Raw genomic sequence first — 6,000 nt, 5'->3', positions numbered from 1 at the left:
CATCACCAAGATAGGGCGGGAATTAATGCGGTGCTGTCATGGTTCTGGAAAATCAAATTACCCGTAAGTAGTGTTGAGCGATACCGTCCGATACTTGAAAGTATCGGTATCGGAAAGTATCGGCCGATACCGGCAAAGTATCGGATCCAATCCGATACCGATACCCGATACCAATACAAGTCAATGGGACTCAAGTATCGGACGGTATTCCTGATGGTTCCCAGGGTCTGAAGGAGAGGAAACTCTCCTTCAGGCCCTGGGATCCATATAAATGTGTAAAAGAAAGAATTAAAATAAAAAATATCGCTATACTCACCTGTCCGACGCAGCCTGGACCTCAGCGAGGGAACCGGCAGCGTTGTTTGTTTAAAATTCGCGCTTTTACTTGGTTACGTGAAGTCCCGGCATGTGATTGGTCAGGGCGGCCATGTTGCCGGGACGCGGACCAATCACAGCAAGCCGTGACGAAATTACGTCACGGCTTGCTGTGATTGGTCCGCGTCCCGGCAACATGGCCGCCATTAACCAATCACAAGCCGTGACGTCACGGGAGGCTGGACACGCGCGCTTTTTAAAAAGCGCGCGTGTCCAGCCTCCAGTGACGTCCCGGCTTATGATTGGTCACGGCGCCATGTTGCCGGGATGCGGACCAATCACAGCAAGCCGTGACGAAATTACGTCACGGCTTGCTGTGATTGGTCCGCGTCCCGGCAACATGGCCGCCATTAACCAATCACAAGCCGTGACGTCACGGGAGGCTGGACACGCGCGCTTTTTAAAATGGGCGCGTGTCCAGCCTCCCGTGACGTCCCGGCTTGTGATTGGTTGCGCCGCGGTCAACCAATCACAAGCCGGGAGGCTGGACACGCGCGCATTTTAAAATTTTAAAATGCGCGCGTGTCCAGCCTCCCGGCTTGTGATTGGTTGACCGCGGCGCAACCAATCACAAGCTGGGACGTCACGGGAGGCTGGACACGCGCCCATTTTAAAATGCGCGCGTGTCCAGCCTCCCGTGACGTCACGGCTTGTGATTGGTTGCGTCTCCCATGTGACTGCGACGCAACCAATCACAACGCCGGAACGTAATTTTAAAATCCTGAAGGACCTGAAATTACGTCACGGCTTGCTGTGATTGGTTGCGTCCCGGTCACATGGGCGGCACGCAACCAATCACAAGCCGGGACTCACGTAAAGGAAAGAAAAGCGCGAATTTTAAACAAAGAACGCTGCCGCTTCCCTCGGTAAGGTGCAGGCTGCGTCGGAGAGGTGAGTATAGCAATATTTTTTATTTTAATTCTCTCTTTTACACATTTTTACATTAATGTTGTTTCGATACCGATACCCGATATCACAAAAATATCGGATCTCGGTATCGGAATTCCGATACAGCAAGTATCGGCCGATACCCGATACTTGCAGTATCGGAATGCTCAACACTACCCGTAAGTAATTATCATTTTTTCCCTTCACCATGACAGCACCGCACATGAGAGGAGAAAATAGAAGACTCCTTAGGGCGGGACAACAGCAGATAACACCTTTCTCCCGAAAGACAAGTTTGATAGACCTAAGTCTAGCCTATAATGTCGGAAGAAGGTAGAGGGTGAGGACCATACTGCCGCCCTACAAATCTGTTCCACTGAGGCGTTTGCCCTTTCCGCCCAGGATGTGGCAATAGCACGCGTGGAGTGGGCCGTAACACCCTGTGGGGGGATTTGGCCAGAAGAGAAATACGAAAGTGAAATAGCCGTATGCAACCACCGTGCAATAGTTGCCTTTGAGGCCTTTTTTCCCCTGTTTGTCCCCTGGAAGGGGACAAAAAGGGCTGATGACTGACGCCAAGATTTTGTGGCTTCTATGTATTGAAGCAGGCAGCGTCTGACATCAAGACAATGGAAGGTTTGCTCTCCCTGGGATTTTGGTTGAGGACAAAATGAGGGTAAGATAATTTCCTGGTCCCTATGAAATTTAGAATTGACCTTTGGTAGGAAGGCCGGGTCAGTTTTGATAATTACCCTGTAATCCTGGAAGGTAGTGTAAGGGGGGTTTACTGAAATAGCATGCAGCTCGCAAGTACGGCGGGCTGAGGTTAGAGCAACCAGGAGGACAGTTTTGAGTGTCAAAGATTTTATTGAAATAGAATCAAGAGGCTCAAAGGGGGAAACAGTTAGAGCATTTAAAACTAAATTTAGATCCCAGGGAGCGACCTTGGGAGATAATTTTGAGGGTCTAGATGTAAAGGAGGCTCGGATGAACCTATAGACCCAAGGGTGGTCAGCAAGTTTGTGATCAAACAGCGCACCCAGGGCGGAGACATGCACCTTCAGGGTGCTAGTAGATAGCCCTCTCTCCAACCCTTTTTGGAGAAATTCTAAAATTTCTTTTACCGGGACTTCTTGGCTTGTCTGGGACAACTGTCGCCCCGAGAATTCCAAGAATTTTTGCCAAATTTTTTGATATTTTTCTGAGGTGACTTTTTTCCTGCTAGCAAGCAATGTGGTCACTAAAGGGTTTGAGAATCCTTTTGCCAGTAGAGGTCCCCTCTCAAGTTCCAGGCGGTGAGATGTAACCTGTGTACTTGAGGGTGTTGAACTGGTCCCTGGTGTAGGGATGTATCTGGAAGGATCCACGGGTCCGAGATAGACATGCGTCTGAGCCATGTGAACCATGCCCTTCTCGGCCAAAAGGGAGCTATGAGTATTACTCGTGCCTTGTCTTCCCGAATTTTCCTGAGGACTGTCGTGATAAACGGTATTTGGGGAAATGCGTATGCTAGATGGAAGTTCCACTGGTATAGAAACGCGTCCACCCCTTCCGGTTGTTCTCTTGGGTTTAGAGAATAGAACTTCTTCACTTTCCGATTTTGTTTTGTGGCGAATAAGTCTATTTCTGGAACGCCCCAGTTGGCACATATTTCCCCAAAGACTTCCTGGCTCAGGGCCCATTCCCCTTGATGTAACGGGTGACGGCTTAGGAAGTCGGCAACTTGATTCTCTGATCCTCTTAAGTATGTTCCGGTTAGAGAGAGAAGGTTGCTTTCGGCCCACAAGAAAAGTTCTTTGGCTTCTGCCATCAGGGATGGTGATCTTGTACCCCCTTGGCGATTTATATAAGCTATTGTTGTGTTGTTGTCGGATAACACCACCACATGCCTTCCTTGTATTCTTTCTCCCATTTGAAGAAACGCTTGTCTCACCGCTGACAGTTCTTTTAGATTGGAAGACGCTGTTGTCATTGAGGGCTCCCATTGACCTTGTAGGACTTGATCCTCCACATGCGCTCCCCCATCCCCATGGGCTCGCATCGGTGGTGAGGACTACTGGATTTTGTAATGACCATGGTACCGCTTTGCTCAGATTTTCTGGTTTTAACCACCATTTTAGTGAGTCTTGGACCCTTGGAGACAGGAGAATCTTCCGATTCAGATTGCAAGGATTTCTTGCTTGCTCGGCTAGTACCTGCCATTGCAACTCTCTCGTGTGGCTTTGGGCCCACCGTGTTGCTGGAATTGTCGCCGTTAGAACTCCCAGGAGCGACATTGCATTCCGTAGAGAGATAGACCGTTGCAGCTGAAAAAGTTGTACCTTCTGTTGGATAGACTGTATTTTCCTCTGTGGGAGGATACACTCCTGTTTGATGGAATCTAGTAGGATCCCGAGGAATTCTTGAGACTGTGTTGGGACAAGTCTTGATTTCTTCAGATTTATCATCCACCCTAATTTCGTTAACACGTCTAGAACTGTTGTGACTGCTTTCTCGCAATCTTCTTTGCTGTTTGCTATCACCAAGAAATCATCCAAATAAGGCACCAGCAATATGTCTTCTTTTCTGATGAAGGACTCCACTTCGGAAATAATTTTGGTAAATACACGGGGTGCTATGGCTACCCCAAATGGAAGACATTGATACTGTAGGTGGGAAGGAGTTTTTCCGAGGTTTACTAGCAGTCTGAGATATTGCTGATGTTGGATTGCGATTGGCACATGGTAGTAAGCGTCTGTAAGATCGATTACTGTCATATAACAGTTTGGGCTGAGCACTTTTATCGCCGTCCTTAAAGTCTCCATCTTGAATTTCTCTATTTGAATGTAACGATTTAAGGCCCTCAAGTTGAATATCACTCTCAACGAGCCGTCTGGTTTTGGCATTAGGAACAGGGTGCTGTAGAACCCCTTCCCTATTTCCTGATGAGGAACCTTTACTAATACCTCTTTTTGTATGAGGAGATGAACTTCTCTTTCCAGCGTGGCCTGATTTTTTTCTGCCACTTGGGTCATCGTCACACGATTTGGTGGGAGGTTGGAGAATTTGAGCTTCAGACCTTCAGATAATAGGTTGGTTATCCACTGGGAAGCTGGCAGTGCCAGTGGTGGACAAACCATCGGAGACTCCCCTGTCATGAATCCCAATGGCTAGGGATAGCACAGGACAAGCAAAGTACAAATATATTATGGACGAGCTCTAGGGTGATGGAACCTGGGCTGACCGCTGCCCTACGCCTGACAAACGCAACTAGAGATAGCCAGGGAGCGTGCCTACGTTGGTTCTAGACGCCACGCACCAGCCTAAGAGCTAACTAGCACTGCAGAGAAAATAAAGACCTCACTTGCCTCCAGCGGAATGAACCCCAAAAGATATAGTTGCCCCCCACATGTATTGACGGTGAAATGAGAGGAAGGCACACACATAGAGATGATATATATAGTTTTAGCAAATTGAGGCCCGCTGTAAACTAGAAAGCAGAACGATACAAAAGGGGACTGAGCGGTCAGCAAAAAACCCTAATCAAAAAAACCATCCTGAGATTACAAGAACCCATGTGCCAACTCATGGCACATGGGGAGAACCTCAGTCCACTAGAGCTACCAGCTAGCATAGAGACATAATAAGCAAGCTGGACAAAAAACCAAACAACTGAAAATCAGCACTTAGCTTATCCTGAAAGATCTGGGAGCAGGTAGGCAGGAACCAAACAGAGCACATCTGAATACATTGATAGCCGGCAAGGGAAATGACAGAAAGGCCAGGTAAAATAGGAAACACCCAGCCACTGATGGACAGGTGGAAACCAAAGGCCGCAACCCACCAAAGTCACCCAGTACCAGCAGTAACCACCAGAGGGAGCCCACAAACAGAATCCACAACAGTACCCCCCCCTTGAGGAGGGGTCACCGAACCCTCACGAGAACCCCCAGGGCGATCAGGGTGAGCTCTATGGAAGGCGCGGACCAAATCAGTCGCATGAACATCGGAGGCGACCACCCAGGAATTATCCTCCTGACCATAACCCTTCCACTTAACCAAATACTGGAGTTTGCGTCTGGAAACACGAGAATCCAAGATCTTCTCAACAACATACTCCAATTCTCCCTCCACCAGCACTGGAGCAGGAGGCTCAACCGAAGGAACAACGGGCACCTCATACCTCCGCAACAACGACCGATGGAACACATTATGAATAGCAAACAATGCTGGGAGATCCAAACGAAAAGATACAGGGTTAAGAATCTCCGAGATCCTATAAGGACCGATGAACCGAGGCTTGAACTTAGGAGAAGAGACCTTCATAGGGACAAAACGAGAAGACAACCACACCAAATCCCCAACAAGAAGTCGGGGACCCACGCGGCGACGGCGATTAGCAAACTGCTGAGTCTTCTCCTGAGATAACTTCAAATTGTCCACCACCTGATTCCAAATCTGATGTAGCCTGTCCACCACCACGTCCACTCCAGGACAATCCGAAGGCTCCACCTGACCAGAGGAAAAACGAGGATGAAACCCCGAATTACAAAAAAAAGGAGAGACCAACGTGGCCGAACTAGCCCGATTATTAAGAGCAAATTCGGCCAGTGGCAAAAAAGCAACCCAGTCATCTTGATCAGCAGAAACAAAACACCTCAAATAAGTTTCCAAGGTCTGATTAGTTCGCTCCGTCTGGCCATTCGTCTGAGGATGGAATGCAGACGAGAAAGACAAATCAATGCCCATCTTGGCACA

Source organism: Ranitomeya variabilis, chromosome 2 (genome assembly GCF_051348905.1).
Source record: "Ranitomeya variabilis isolate aRanVar5 chromosome 2, aRanVar5.hap1, whole genome shotgun sequence".
Taxonomy (NCBI): Eukaryota; Metazoa; Chordata; class Amphibia; order Anura; family Dendrobatidae; genus Ranitomeya; species Ranitomeya variabilis.
This window is presented reverse-complemented; position numbering follows the sequence as displayed.